This window comes from Sceloporus undulatus, chromosome 2 (genome assembly GCF_019175285.1).
Source record: "Sceloporus undulatus isolate JIND9_A2432 ecotype Alabama chromosome 2, SceUnd_v1.1, whole genome shotgun sequence".
NCBI classification, from domain to species: domain Eukaryota; kingdom Metazoa; phylum Chordata; class Lepidosauria; order Squamata; family Phrynosomatidae; genus Sceloporus; species Sceloporus undulatus.
The window spans coordinates 177,938,899-177,955,283 of record NC_056523.1 but is presented as its reverse complement, the minus strand read 5'-3'; the positions used below and the strand labels follow the sequence as shown (position 1 = coordinate 177,955,283).

The window sequence follows — 16,385 nt, the reverse complement described above, 5'->3', positions numbered from 1 at the left end:
CCACAACAAACTGCACTTCCCAGAATTCCAGAGCATGAAGCCATGGCGGTTAAAGTGATGGCCAACTGGATTATTTCTGCAGTCTGGGTGGCATAGGGAAGTGCACATGCAATTACTACTTGCGTAGAAATGAACACAGTGTCCTGGGTTTGAATCCCACGGGTGCCATTAGATTTGCAGATCTTGGGAAAAGCAAAGGAAAGCCCAATAACATTTGACAGATGATTCTGGAAAAGGGCTACTCCTTTTCTGTAATTTCCCCCGCTTCACTTAGTGTGGAGAGATGAAAAAGCAATTGCACGTATAGCCAGCTTGCTTGCTTGTGTGTGTGTGTGTGTGTGTGTGTGTATGTGTCTGAGGCAGGGGAGGGGGGTTAAATGGGGTCAGTGAGTCCCAAGTGGTTACATATAGTATTGAGGAACGTGGCAGAAGATGGGTAAGGACTGGTTTAGTGGGAGGTGGGTTTACAACCAATGGCTAAAAAAAAAGGCTGATGGGATCAGGTAAGTCCCTGAGGTTGGTCCCCAGCAGAGAACAGCCTTTTGAGATGTGATCTCTGAGCAGTCTTGAAATTATCCAGCCCAGGTACAGTGATTCTGTACAGCAGTCTTCCCCAACCTGGTGCCTTCAGGAGAGGTTGGATTATGATGCCCCCCCCCCATCACCAACCTTTTGGCCAAAGGCTCTGGGTGATGGGGGTTTGTGGTCTGATAACATCTGATGCGTGTCAGGTCACAGAAGATTGCTGTAAGTCTCAGGTAAAGGTTATTCCTATCTTGGGTTCCCTTTATTGAAGATGGTTAGGATAAGTTGGGGGACTTCCAGCATGGAAATCCTTTGCATTACCTTCCTGTAGGCGGGAAGCTATATTTATTCCACCGCTGCATCACACGCAAGTGCAGAAGCTGGTTATCTGGCTCAGAGTTAAGCATTTTGAGAAAATCTGCTTTCGGCCTGGTGTTTCTTGTTTTGTTTTTTCAGGTTATTAAAAGTCACGTTTCTTTCCCTTAATGAAATAAAGATTGGCTTGACCCAATATGGGCACTGCTTGATGCAAGGCCGGAACGGGGGTCTGAGCAAGATTCCCCAGGGATCAAGAGGTAGAACTTCAGTGATCTGCATCACTCTTTGCCAGTCTTTATGATTAGCAGAAGCAGAATAGATTATGCAAAAGCAAATAGATGCAAAAATACTGAATCTATAAAATGTATTCAGCTTGTGCAATTCTTCTTTTGTGTGCTATAGATTTAAGATTACCTCATCTTTCCATAGCATTTTATTCTTATCATTCGTCATTCATTTACTAGTTTATTTTTCTCCATTCATTTGTAATTTTTTGTTTTTGTTTTTAAGCACAGGTTGCACCCAAACCTGGCCTTAGTACATTCTTATTTCCAGATAAGGACATCACATCTAATGCCTGGTACCTCAGGTTTTCAATAGACCTCTGCATCATGAAAGAAAACCTACTCAGGAATCACTCAGTTCTGCCCAGTCCTTTCGGGGGACACTGTGACCTAGATTATAGAGGGATGTAAACCTGATTTCTTCCCCTTTCTTCTAAATGATCCATAAGAAGCTTTGGGAGTCCAGGATATGGGAAGCATTTCATAGTGTCAGAAGCAACAGATCTTTCATTAACCCCCAGAAATTCCCTGGTGGCTATGAGAACCTATGTGGTGTATTGGCTAATGGTTGGATCAGGGTGATGGAGGTTCAAATCTTGCTCAGGAATGAAACTACCCAGATGGCTTTATGACCTTCACATTCTTTCTCAGACTCTTTTATCATGTAGGGTTGTCACAGGAGAACAGCATTTTGCCTTGAGCACCTGAGAAGACTATATAAATAATACTTCTTGAATTTTCTTGATATAATACCTAATCCAGGTTGTTTTGGCCCAAAGCGAAAGTGTGAGATTTATCACTATCCTGGGGTCTCTTCATAATGGTACAGTGCCATTAGTAGTGCACTGTGTCAACCCCTGCATTCAGATATGCCACCACAATGGAGTATGGACACATTCTAAGATGTTTCACATGGAAAGTCTAAAATGAAGCTTAACATCCTTCTGGTATCATCTGGAGAGAGACCGCCTGTCTTTCAATAAGAGCTATAGAGTTGTGAGAAATACTGGCTTCACTCATAGTCCACCATGTTCTCATGTCATAGTGGCACTACTGCACTACTGTGGCAATATAATTGTATCATGACTTGCAGTGTCATGCTGCCATGTAGCATGATGCTTGTCTCAAAAGATGTGCAGGCATCACTGTTGTTGTGCATTAACATCCTGTTTGTGTTATTCTGACGATATATCATCTTTACCAAATGCCTATAGTACAGTAGTGTGTGTTGCATGCATGTTGAAGAAGAATGCAACTTGCCAATGCTGGTACTGTTGAAGATTTTGGTATTCTCTTCTAATAGACTCTGTCTTGGAGTGATTCCTGCCAGGAGCCAAATATGTGCATGACTATATCTCTTATGGCAGGGACAACAAGCTTCCATGCTGTCAAGGCATTCAGTTTTCCAAACGGCAGTATACGAGCTGACTTTTTGTATGCTAACCACAAAAATGACCTCCTGAGCAAAGGTTAGATAGCATAATAAAACTGATACACCTTCCAGTACAGTACAGCAGGTACAGGGAACATATAACCCACTAGATGCTATTGGACTGCAGCTCCCCTCACCATAGGTCATGCTGGCTAGGGCCAGTGGAAAGTAATATTATCTGAGGGGGTTATGTATTCTACAGTCTTGCACTAAGGGTTTTGGAATGCTTTGTTGTTGTGGTGTACCTTCAAGTTATGTCTGACCCATGACAACCCTATCACAGGGTTTTCTTGGCAAGATTTGTTCAGAGGAGGTTTTGCCATTGCCTTTCCCTGAGGCTGAGAGCGTGTGACTTGCCCATGGTCACCCAGTGGCTTTCATAGCCAAATGGGGAATCAAACCCTGGTCTCCAGAGTCGCAGTCCAACACTCAAACCACTACATCACATTGGCTAATGAACCATTTTAGTCTTTCTTTTGCTAATAACGCATAACAACCCCAAAATCTGGCAGTGGCCCCTTAAAACTGGGTCAAGAATGCCCACATAGATACGTTTGTTTCTGCATCATCGCAATGTGGACTTATACAAAATTACTGATTTTGCTGGTCTCCAGAGTTGTAATCCAAACTATTATGTGCTTACTATTATTCTGCTAATCTGTGTTGTCTTTTACATAGTTTTTGTTATCTGGGTTTTCAGTCCTTTAAAACTAAGTGCATTTGGAGTAGGCTGGTTGCTGTTACGTACAAAACCCAAACAGAGGGGTACCATTAAAAAGCAGAGGAATTTACAATATGAGCACATTTGTCTTTTTTTATAATGGTGGGCAAACATTTCTTCCTTTTAAAAAGTAAATAACTTTTTTAAAAATTATAATTTTGAATTTTCTCAGAGAGCCAGGCATGATTTGTTAGCCACCAGCCAGCTATTTCTCCCTGCTAAAAGGCATTCAAGGTTGCCTTGGAGAGATGTTGGCTCTTGCCTTCTGCTGACCCACATGGACCAGTGTCCATCTACCTAATCCGTCTGATGGGAGTGACAACCCTGTCAGGTCCCTCACTGGGATGATCCTGGGTATGCCTGCATGTGACTTGGTGCTTGCGTGGCGCTAACCTGACTTTGCATTCTCTACACTGAGCCCTGCAGCCCTGAACCACAGCGGCACATGCCCAAGGTTTTCTCCAGCTAATCGCTGCTTGAGGGAGATTGCTGGGTGACTCAGAGGCCACCAAGGAGGAGAGTGCACAAAAGATGCATCTTTGTGCAATGCTCAGATGTGCTATTCAGAATTCAGGCAGGTCAAGATAGAAGTGTCTTGTGTGCTAAAGTTTTCAGAGCTGCATTCAGTTTAAACAGTGGGTCCTCCACATTCATTGGGGTTAGAAGCACAGTGAAAGGAAAAACCACACACACATACACAAAAACCCACTTTTTAAAAAAACTGGGCATACACCCCCTAGAAATCTCTAGTTCCTCCAGTGGAACTCTGTAGTCACCATCAGGTAGAAGCTGACCATAGAATCACACTAGAGGACCTACAAAGCCTAGTGTTTTCTCTAGGAGTCACTAGATCCTCTAGCATGACTCTGCTGGAAGTTGAAAATAGGGTTGTGATGGAAGATCTAGAGATTCCTAGAGACAACATATTAACTACAGCCATGAATAATCCAGTCCATAAAAGTCAAAGCCACAAATGTAGAGAGCCGATGTTAATGCCAAGTCTCCCCATTCCCTGCTCCAAGAAGGCTACATCCCATCTCCTCCAGTGAATGTGAAGTTCAAGGTGTGTCACTTGAATCCTATTCTACCTGGGATAGCCAAGGTGTGGCTGTCTCTCCTCCTTTTTGGAGTTGCAGCCTGCTGAGCCAGAAACCAGTGAAGTGGGAGGGATTCCTCATGATCAAACAATGATTGAACTAGTGTGGTAGTCCAGCAGATCTTGGGCTCACATGATATCTCAGTTTCGGGTCAATGTCAGAGATGTTAGTGAAATGGGCATAGATCAGTGGGAGAACAGATGCCATAGTAGTTGTAGCCTTGAGCTAGTGATAGAAAAGTCACAACTGTTATTCCTCTTTGTTCTTGCCCTCTGCTAGTCTCTTTTTTCTTTTCCTTCTTCCCGTACCTATATGATACAGCTCAAGATCTTGCCTCAGCGGATGAGGGAAGAGGGCGGACTATAGGACCTCAGAAGGACCTTTTCTCCTGCTTTGGAGCAGAGCCCACTGTTCAGGGTCAAAGAGAGCAGCAGTTCCTTAGTTCTTCAGTTTGTGCAGAGAAAGAGAGCACTTGTAAAGGCCTCTTGGAGATCTTGTCACCCTGCTCTTGCAAAGTTTGCCTTGATATCCTAACTGGCGGATCCTGACTGTGTTAAGGGAAGAGAGCTTCCCATAACTGACACAAAAAGCCACATCAATTACTCTCAGCTCTTGGTTTCTGCATGTTGGGTAGAGTTTCTGCATCATGTTGTGTTGAAAGTAGAGTCTGTCTATTAAAAAAACAAAGAAAAGTATTCCCTGATGTCTTGCATGCAAAGACCTTTAAACATATACAGTCTGGCATTGTTTTGGTAGTGCTTTACACAGTTCTTCATATAGGGCTGTGTATGCTTAGAAACCTTGTGAAATTGATCAATACCCAGTGCTCTGAAAAGCTGCATGAGGTATGTTAGCACCATTGGAGCATTGACTGTTCTGCCCACTAGTGGGCAAAACAAGCAGGTAGCTCATAGAGAACACCCATTCAGGATTGATTACTGCATTGCTATCTTCAGTTTGGATGTACTTTCTTGAGAGAAAACAACATTTGCAGAAGGTAAACAGAGAAGGTCTCGGTGTGATAATCAGCAAATAAATAGTTTGGTTTGCCAACCCAGGAGGGAACTCACGGGAAAGAAGGCACACAAAAATTGTCCTATTGCCTTTCCTTTTTGTCACACTTGCTTCTCTTTGAAGCTTAAAGCTGTAATTCTGCAAGATGGCTCCCTTACGAAAGAATAAAGGAAATAGAAATTGTGAATGGTGCAGCACTGCACCTTTCTGGAAGTTTCTGCTTGCCCCTTGAAATTGGGGGATTTTGCAGTGGGCCAAAAGGTTTATTGGAGCCACTCATTACCAGTTGTTGTTCTGGGACCAGATTTTCCTTAGGGAATGCCAATTGCCTCTCTGGGAATTCTGGGCTAGTGGCTGAATGTTCAGGTCTGCAATGCTACTTGTGTGCTTTGGTGTGGCATTACTTTTAATCAGCATGCATTCACTTGTTTTGTCCACAGTTTGTTTAGAGGAACAGAAGTAATTATTTTAAAACTTGAGATGTGTGTGTGTGTGTGTGTGTGTGTGTATGTAGAGATAATTCTTTTAATCCTCATTTGGAGATTACTTCCTACTAAGGAAGTTTTTCACAAAGGCTAATAATCTGGCATGTTAGTAGGAGGATGGAGCATTGGGTTGTCAAGCAAAATACATTTCTAGCCCAGGCTAGGATGAAGAATCTGGTGAATATAGTGACTCTTGACAACACAGAAGTGGTCACCACAATGTGTTGCCGTTAATGGATATTCAAATGTGTTTCATTGAAGCCTCCTCCAAACACACAGGCACTATTTCCTCTCTTTATATGTTGCCTATAGAGGTTTCTCCTTTGCTATTAACAAAGAAAACTGATCAATTTGCAGGACTGGAATGAGGGTTGACAGAAGTTGCATTGCACAAACACCGCCATTATTCTTCCCTCATGCCAGAGAAATATCTAAATTAAATTGTCTCAATCACTGCCTGGCAGTCGTATGCACTAAGGGTTCTGCATGGAAATTTAAATTCTTCTTGAGGTTAATTGATAAACTAAGTTGAGTCATGGAGTTCCAAATAGGAGCCCATATGCGGAAGATGTGCCTATATGTCCACAGTTTTGTTTGCTGCATTTTATGAGAGTTTGAAAACCTGTCTCGTTGTCGGTGTTATTTTGGGCAAGCAGCCAAAGGCTGTTTTGTTTTGTTTGCACATCCTTGTCCATTTAAAGATATCTAGGTTGCAATCATCAGTGGTCTCCACACATAACAGTCATGTCATGATCAAAATTAGCTGACGTTTGGCCCTTTGCCCGCAGACATGCGATCACACTGCATGCCTAGGATAGCACGTTCACAGGGACCTGGTTAGCCCCTAGCTAGTGAAATGCAGCAGATATCCAGTACATATGCAATAAATACTTTTGAAAGTAGCAAAGACCATTTTGCTTTTCTTTATTGATATAATTAAGCTTTTGTGTGAATTACAGGATTATGAATAGACAAAGACATTGAAGAGACCTTATTATTTCACCTTTCCCTTGAATATCTTTTTCTCCTTCTCTTGGTTACAGCTGGCACTACAGTGGTCAGGGTGGTTAAAGGTAATAGCTAATGAAACTCATTCTTTTAGTGGTTGCGTGGGAGAAGCATTTTGGCAACTGCAGTGCTTCTCATCCCTATAATGGGATATGTAAAGGCATAGGATCCCCATGTGCTTTTGCACTATTATAGATCCAGAGAAAACATTAATATTCGCAAGCTTAAAAATAATGAGGAAAGAAGGGCAATTTATTTTGTGGTCTGTCCGTTTTTTGCTGTCTACACAAGGGCCTCACATGCCTGCACTCCTGGGATTCTGTGAGCCAGATGCCAGAGCTGCCATTCAGTCTTTGGACATTGGCAACAGTGGAGGATCATTGATGGCATTAGACAGAGATGGGATAGTGTCTTCCTCTGCAGGAACTGTATCCGATGGCATTTGATAGAGACGCTAGCACTGTATAGAGAAGGGATTCAGCGAGTAGCGCTACAGCATCTCTAATAGGGCAATAGGGATAAAAAAAACCTTTAGTAGTTCCCAAACTTTGGTCCTCCAGAAGGTTTGGAATTCAGCTCCCAGAATGCAAGACTGTTGGCCAAATTGGCCAGAGCTTCTGGGAAATGGAAGTCCAAAACACCTGGAGGATCAAAGTTTGGGAACCACTGCTTTAAAGCCTATGTATTGTAATGGCAGGACATAAGAAGACCCGTGCTGGGTCAAAGGCCTGTCTAATCGAGGATTCTGTGCACATGGTGGGCACCTAGTAGTCCCATCAGGAAGCCCTAAAGCAGGACACGATTACAACAGCACCATCCCTCTTATGCTCTCCGGTAGTTACTGTTGAGAGGACTCGTGAATAGTAGCAACACAGGAAGATTTCCATTGTTGGAAATCTCCAGCAGACATGGTCCAGAGATTTGTGGTCAACCTCTGCCCCTGGGCCTTGGCTTTTTGTATTTAGAAATATATCTCCTAGTTAAACATTCTAACATTCAGCAGGAGACATAAAATGGAGTATTCAAATACTATGGCCTGTTAAAGACTGCCAAAATAAAGCTGCTTCAGGTCTCTTTGGAGGTAGGCTGTTTAAATGATGCATGGGTCCTAAGAATCCAGAAGCTGCACCAAAGCCGCACTCCAGTGCTTAGGAATGGAGTGCGGCTTTGGCGCGACCTCCGGACTCGTAGGACCCATGCATTATTTAAATTGCATACCTCCAAAGAGACCCAAAGCAGCTTTATTTTGGCAGTCTTTAACAGGCCTATATTCTGTTTCTTATAGTGTTACTTAAAACTCCCCAGTAATATTGGTGCTTAATCAGGAGGGTGAGGATGGGAACAAGAGTCTTAAAGATGAACAGGGTGAGATGGTGCAGTTGCAATATTTGTGCCTCTTTTTTGGCTGCAAGAGATGAGTTAGCAGGACCAATGGATGTTTTGATCAGTTTTTTGTGCATGACAGTATTGCAGACATATACTGGCTGGATACCATCTGACCAACATGACACCCACATATTTGCAGTTTGTTGAGGGCACATAGTATTCAGTAGTAGAGAGCACTCCAGCCCATCTCACTGAATTTACACATTCCAGAGTTCAATGGAGGAGAGAAGGAATAATTGTTAAAAATAGGCAAAGCCTAAGGAGGTATAAACATCTTGTTGTTACGTCATAATTTCCAGTTTTTTGCAGGTGAAAATAAGGTTATCTGCGTACTTGTCTCTTCCATAACAAGCCCCTCTACGTTTTTTTTTATTTACTGTACATAGTATCCATTGTTCTGTTTGGGAGTGGAAAGGATGTGTTTAGAAGTACTGCAGTACTCATCTATCATTTGGAAAGTTGTATTGTCCAAAGCTTTTCTAAGCTCTGCCCTCAACCTCAAACAAGAATGAGAAACCAAGAAGAAGCTTGTTAATAATAGTCATTCACCTGTGAAGAATAAGCAGTAAGTTTGGGTGGCAAGGCTTGGGTGGTTTGTAAATGGGAAAAAAGTTGCATTTCTTTGATTATTGAACAACACTCTTCTATCAAAACTACCCTGTCATATTTTTTGGGCTGAATACATTTGCAACAGACTCTGGAAGCCTTGGTTTCCTGTTCTAGTTTGTGACTGTGAGGAGGAGGAATGTGTGCGTGTGTGTGTGTCCCTGCCATATTCATACTACTGAAGAGTAGGTGTGTTGCAACAAGAGCAACAATAAAAAGTTTTTTCTTCCAACTGAAAGCTGTGCTACCTTATCCTGCCCTTTCTCCTGTTGTGGTGACTTTGACCTACTTTGCTATCTGCAGGCATTGATGGCACTTTCTCAGGTGCCAGAGAGACTGAGCTCAAAGCTAAAATGTATTGCAGCAGCAGAATATACTAGGCCAGAAGTGTGAAGGTGAGGCTTAGATAGGATGAGGATCTGCCCTTTTCATTGCAGAGCAGACAGCCTCTCTTCCTTTGTAGCAGATGCTTTTCCTTCCATGCTCCTTGTTAGGCAGGTATCCAGGGATCAGAAAATAGCCTAGTGGGATGCAGGCTGCAGCAGGGGGGAAAGGAGTGGAGTCTAAGCAGCCCTCCCTCCCCCAATTGCTTTGATACTTGCCATTTCTTGGACCAAATCCCATCTCTTTAACAAAAGATATTGTCGGGCAAACAGTCAACACAACTGGTTCTCAAACCTGATACAGATTCAGTTGGGTCTATTGCAGGGATCAGAACTATGTGACTCTGCTGATGCTGCTGAACTACAGTTCACAGCAGCACTAGCCACCATAGCCAGTGGCAAAGCATGATGAAAACTGCAGTCTAATGTCTGAACAGCTAGCTACCTATGATCCATTGCTGGTCTCTTTCCACTGCTAGGATTTAGAGATGGAAAAGTTAAGACAGTTCTCAGAACCCTCCAGCAAATGTGACTACTTATTGGGAGCTGTCATCCAAAAAAAGTATTTTTTCCAAGTTCACAACCCAAATTAGAAGACAGTGATGTGAGGCATGTTTCTTAGGGCCTAAACTACACATTACTACATACAGGCATAGATAATGTAGCTCTGAGGTCTGTGAGTTTTATGCAGAGTTGTTTCGGGAGAAGTCAGCTTGCCACAAAGTACAATGTATGTGGGTCTCTAACCATTCTCCCACTTCTTGTTCTTCTGCAGCTTCTCCTGATTTTCCTTGCCTTGCTAATGGCAGCATGGGTTAAAATAGATTAGGAAAGTTTTTATCACAAATGAGTAGCAGGAGAAAGGTTACTTATCTCTGCCATTTCTCCACTGTACATCACCCTCTGCTGAATCTGCCTTGCCAAGCTCAAGGGTGAGGAAAGTGTGTCACTTTGGATGTTGTTGGATTGCAGTTTCTGTCATCCCTCACCATTGACTATGCTGGCAAGGCTGATGGGAGCTACAGCCCAACAGTATCTGGATGGCCACACAATTCCCCATCTCTGGCCTCAATGGAACAGCAGGATGTTATTACACATTTTTACATATGACAGCATTTAACAACTCTGTTCACTTGTAAGGGCTTTGTTTGTCATATGCAGTTTGACCCCCACCTACGTGACATGGACCACAAATTTGTCTCTCATGTTCCACATCTCACCCTTAGTGTGGATGGCACTGTGAACTAATTCATGTGGCCCATTTCTGAACTTCTTTCGAAACCAGGTTAATGGAAACAATAACAACAGCTGCAAAACAGTCATGCTGATTTAAATGTACTTGTTGCTTAGGTGGGTCATTGCAAGCTTAGTTTGCCAACAAACTTGCAACGTGCAGTTTGTGAAACTGCCACCTGGTGCATTATGGACTAGTCAGAAAACATGTGAATCAGAATCCAGTTTAAACCAGACTGAATTCCCATGGTCCCAACAATCAGTTTGGTTTTAAAACTAATCCAAATTCATTTATGTGAAAGATTTTTTTTCTTGTGATTTCACATCATGGTTATAGCTCAGTAGCACAGCAAACAACTTATCCCTTATAATCTTTGACATTTTTAGGTAGATCTAAGGAATACTCCTGTTGGAAACCCTGGAGAATCATTGCCTGTCAATGTATAACAGCCAATAGAATCCCAAAGCGAAACTTCTGGGTGGGCCACCTCACCAATGTCTCATCAATTTGAGAAAATCTTTTGATTTGGCTGGAGAGGGGAGGATAAATATTGGGGTAGCAAAGGGAAAATGGGATATATGGCAGAGGAAAGGTCAGAAAATTTGCAGAGTGGCTTAGCAGAGCTTGGAAAAATTACTTTCATAGAGGAGGTCTCCAGACTTTCCTCAGTCAGGATGGCCAGTGGCAAAACTGGTTTAAGGATTCTGGGAGTTGCAGTAAGAACACCACCACATTTTTCAGGGCTGTGGTTGGGGGCCTGGAAGGAGCGACTCTTCTTTTTGCAGTGTTGACCTAGTATTTAGAATAAAGCAAACAATCAATCCCTGGATCTCTAGATACTTCTAAATATGTCACTTGGGTGGGATGTTTGGCTCTGTTAATGTTCTGTACCCATATCCATCTCCTTTCATTTGCCCACCTCCCCCTGGCTCTCAGCAAAGCAAACAAATATCTTTGAAAAGGCATTCAGCATCTTGATTTCCCAGGCTTTTTGCCTATTCTGGGAGCGCTGCTGCTGCAGTTCTAGCCAGCCCACGGATGCACTCTGATTTGTTTAACCTACTTAAAGCCAAAAAACTGAGCCACTCTTTCCTCTCCTGCCCCTCCCAGCCCTGTTCCACTGATGAAGGAACGTGCGAGCAGATTAAAGCCTGCACGAGTAGCTAGTGTCTCCTGGCAGACTTCAGCTAAGACCCTAGCTAGACTCATGTTCCATTTCGGCTAAGCTTATTTATTGACACATTCCTATTTTGCAGGGAAAACATCAGCATCCCTGCTCCCCATGAGGTAGCCATCTCTTTCTGAAGATGTGCAGTTTCTAAATCAGAGACATCTCTCTCTCTCTCTCTCTGTGTGTGTGTGTAGGGTAAAAGCAGGGCCACCTAGGTTTGCCTTCTCTTTAGTCCCAATTTCTCCAGGCTGCTTTTATTCCAGGCTGCTGGCTCCCAATTGAATGATGAGTAACAAGGCTGAGAGCCGGCATGGTGCTAATGGTATGAGTGTTGGGCTATGACTCTGGAGACCAGGGTTCAAATCCCAGCTCAAGCATAAAAACCCACTGGGTGACCTTGCAGAAGCCACACTCTTTCAGTCCCAGAGGATAGCAATGCAAACCCCATCTGAAGAAACCTGCCAGGAAAACTCTATGAACCTCAGGGTTCCATAAATCAAAAATGTCTTGGAGGCATGCAACAACAACAGTGAATGGAATGCCATCCTGAGGTTTTGCCTTCCAGATGGAAAGGTGCAAGTTGTGTGCTTAGCCCAAACAGATGTTGGGGAATTTACTTTCTTTGACTACACCTCCCAGAATACTCCAGCCACCATGACCATGCCTGGGGGATACTGGCAGCTGTATTCCAGAAAAAGTAACTAGTCCACGTTTGAGATCCGACACTGAGGCATTTGCCCGATGACTGCAAAACCTTATTACATATCAAAGTTGTATGGATCAGTTCTATGAAAGTGGCTTCTTTCCCCTATCAGATTAATAGTGTCCCTTAGGAGGGTGTTTTGTTTTGGGCAGGAACCACTTTCAAGGATAGCACAAGAGTGCTTTAGGGGCTTAAAGAAGTTGTAGCAAGGAGGGACAATAGTAGTAACTCATGTCCTCCTATGCTTCATCAGCAATCCAGAGGTTTTGTCTTAGCTGGAAAACACGAAGCCCATAATTTAAAAGAACGTTTGGGGTGTGGTAGGTTTTCTGCTGTTTGTGTCCAGTGCTCTTCTCTGTGTGTCAAGGAATATGCAAAGGAAAGTATGCTTGACAGAGAGCAGTAAGCAGTCATCTGCAGAGGGTCCCTATCCCAGTATCCAGAGGGTGTTGTTATGTTTGATCTTTGTAGTAGGGTACTATCTCATGGAGGTGTCCATTGTTTTCTTCTTGTACAACAGAACAAATATTGCCATTTGCCCTACTTTTGACAGACAAAGTTTTAATTTGATTGATTAGTTTCTTTACTGGTTTCCCCCCGACTGTCATCAAAGTAAACCTATCATGGTTTGTTGTTGTTGTGTGCCTTCCAAGTAATTTCTGACTTATGGTGACCCTAAGGCGCTATCATGGGGCTTTCTTAGCAAGATTTGTTCAGAGGGGGTTGTCCCTGAAGCTGAGAGCCTTTCCATAAAGCTGAGAGCATGTGACTTGCCCAAATCACCCAGCAGGTTCCATGGCTGAGCTGGGAATTGAACCGTAGCCTCTAGAGTTGTAGTCCAACTCAAATCAATATGTCACGCTCTCTAGTAGTTATAACAATTCCCATTTTAAAGACAGGGAAAAATGAGCTTGAGAAATAGTGGCCAAATATACTCTGCTAGCTAAGATCAATGTATTGCTTGATCCTTCCGGTGGCATTCTGGAGCAACATTAGCCTCCATTTGGGGGTCTTACACTCAGAACCAGAAATTTCCCTGTTAGGAATTTGCTGGGGCTGCCTTTCCTATTGATTGGCTTTGCAAGCAAAACTTGAGTCTTTTTTTTTTTTTTTTTGTTTTTTCCCTTTTAGCTGCAATCTTTAGACACGGGGGGGGAGAGGAATATATATATATATATATATATATATATATATATATATATATATATATATATATATATGGAAAGGATATATATGATATGATACGTACACCCAAAATAAGGTCACTGCTTGCATCTGCAGAGGGAGGAGAAAAATTGGGTTTCACCAGTGTAAAAAAAGTAAGAAAGAAAGAAAGAAAAGCAGAAGTCTTGCAGGGGAGCGGGGGCGAAGAGAGCGGCTTCCTGGCCTAGATTCTGAAATATACCAGGACTCCCCCCAGCTGTTGGCTGCTTCAAAGGCAGTACAATGCCTAGCAGGGAAGAGTTGCTAAATTCGCCTTTGTTAGGTGAATCCAGGTCACCAGGTACAAGCAACTGCTGCGGCTGTCTTCAGCACATCAGGAGAGAGCCCTGGATTGATTTCTGGAGCGCCTGGGAAATGCAGACTGCAGCAGTTCCTTTTTTGCTACAAACGTGTCAAGTGGCACAGAGGAAGCCCCATGCTCTGTTTGCCAGAGGTTCAAAAGGATTGCCAGTGTGGGCTGTGATCACCTTTCCGTCACCAATCACCCACCCCCAATTCTCTCTGCAGAGAGAAGCCCACTGCAGTGTCAGCAGCAGTAGCATGGATGCTGGTGACAGTGCTGATGGATGATGCAGTGTACAACAGTCACCACAATAATGCCTCTTGAAGGAGTGGACTGGGTTGGGCCCCTGTGTTGGGGTTATCACAGCTCCTGGTGGTGGTGCTGTTTCTAACTGTGCTAGCTGGGGCTGCATACAGCTGCCCTGGAACAAGCTTCCAATTTTAAAATCTTGCAGAGGGTGGCAGGGGATTTGAAGCTGTTGAGGCACTGGAGATGTGACTTTGGTTCCCATTTGCCTGTCATTGTCCTCATGCAAGGAATTTCAACCCCATGGTCCTCAGATCCCATCCCCACACTGTATGCAGGGAGTTGCAAATATGGTTCCACAATATAGGAAACCTCCTTCTTTTGCATTTTTCAGATCTGCAATTTGAATGGAAACATTGGGAGTTAGAATGTACATTCAGCACTGTTACACCTTTATAAACAGTGCTCACACAGATGGCACAAGAGATGGAGTTCAGAGCTGTTTCAGTGCCATAGACTGAAATGCCTTTAAAAGCAGGGTTGGGGAATGTGAGCCCCCCTCAAGTTTGTTGAACTGCAACTCCCATTAATTGTAGTCAGCACAGACTGTGGTTAGGTATGATGGGAATTGTAATTCAGCAACCTCTGAAGGACAACACATTCCCCACCTTTGCATTACAGCACGTACTCTCTTTACACTGCACACGTTCAGTACAGATTTCTCATAGCACCCACCAAAAGACATCCTATAAATTTAACATTTTGTAAGGCTCTTGAGGATTCCTTGTTAAGACGCAACCTTTGCAGTACAACCTAAAGGGCTTTAAAATTGGGCAAGGATTGCTATGCTAGTAACTGAGATTGTAATCTAGCAAAAATTGTTATCCAGTACTCCCAGGCTGCCTTATAATAGCTATGATTTATACATATCTAGCCTATATCTTCTATTCTGACTGGCTTGTCTTCCCAGGATCCCAGACAAAAATATATTTTTCCATTACCAGTGGTTTGAGTGTTGGATGTTTCTGGAGACCAGAGTTCGAATCCCTACTCAAGCATACAAACCCACTGGGTGACCTTGGGCAAGTCCCACTCTCTCAGCCTCAGAAGATGGCCATGGCAAAAAACCCTCTGTAGAAAAGTGCCAAGAAAACCTTGTGATAGGTTCACCTTAAAGTAGCTGTAGGTCAAAAATGACTTGAAGGCACACAACTACTACAACTATTGGATCTGTTTTAAAACCATGGATACCAGCGATTGAACCAAGATCCATATAACTGTCACTGAAGCCATTAAGAATCCTTAATGTGTGAAGCAATTGCAGTCTGTTACTAAGATATTAAAACAGATGGACGACCTGGCACCCATCTAAGGGAATTCAGGGTGAAGTTGTACATTTGTACCACAGAGGCAGTTTTCATAAATACTAGTATGCTGGATTTTCATCATGGGGGTTGTTTAGTCCCCTTTCTTGTATAGGGACACAGCTGCAGGCTAGCACTTGATCAGATAGCATGTTCACTTGAACAGAAGCATGAATATAGGTGCTCAGCCATGGTGGGTCTTTTCTGTAGGGCTTGTGCTTCGGGGCAGGCATTGCATATGCACTCCTGGGAAGGTTGTAAACCTCCAAAGCTCTCAGCTATCTAGACCAGCCTTGATGATGTAAGATTCCGCAAGTCAAACTGTACTGACAGTTAACTTACTATTTATCACAGCTGTGGTTCCCCTTATTGTGCTCTCTGCCTGCTTTGTAATTTATTTTTGTATGCTTTGCCTTTTCTGTGGCTATCTTTCGATGGCATCCCTCTGCTGATCTTTGCATGCTTCCTGCCCATATGTGCTTCCTCCTCTTTGGCCTGGAGGATCATTAAACAATAATGCTATGTTTGCAAACTGCCAGCTTTATATCCCTGCAATAATTTTTCTGAGTTGCAAAACAGCAGAGGGATGTGGGAGAGGCCTTTGTAACGATTGTGTGGGAACTCAAAAGTTGCTGGCTCCCTTTCTGTGGGATGTGGACATCACTGAGGTTGTACAATGCCAAGAGTTTAGAGCGGAGAGGCCCCCACAAGCATGGAGGTATCTATGTTCTGATCTGCACTGCAAAAATAACGCCGTTTGACACCGCTTTAACTGCCATGGCTCAGTGCTATGGAATGCTGGGATTTAGTTTTGTGAGGTATTTAGCCTTCTCTGTCAGAGAGCTCTGGTGTCACAGCAAACTACAAATGCCAGAATTCTATAGCGTGGAGCTACAATGTC

The 16,385-nt window shown here is 43.3% G+C and overlaps 1 protein-coding gene across 1 annotated transcript in view; it reads left to right on the top strand.

Moving 5' to 3' along the window:
* The window catches only part of LOC121921739 (nuclear receptor subfamily 1 group D member 1-like), a 36,645-nt gene that overhangs the window by 1,140 nt on the left and 19,120 nt on the right, over nt 1–16,385 (top strand). The window lies entirely within an intron of this gene.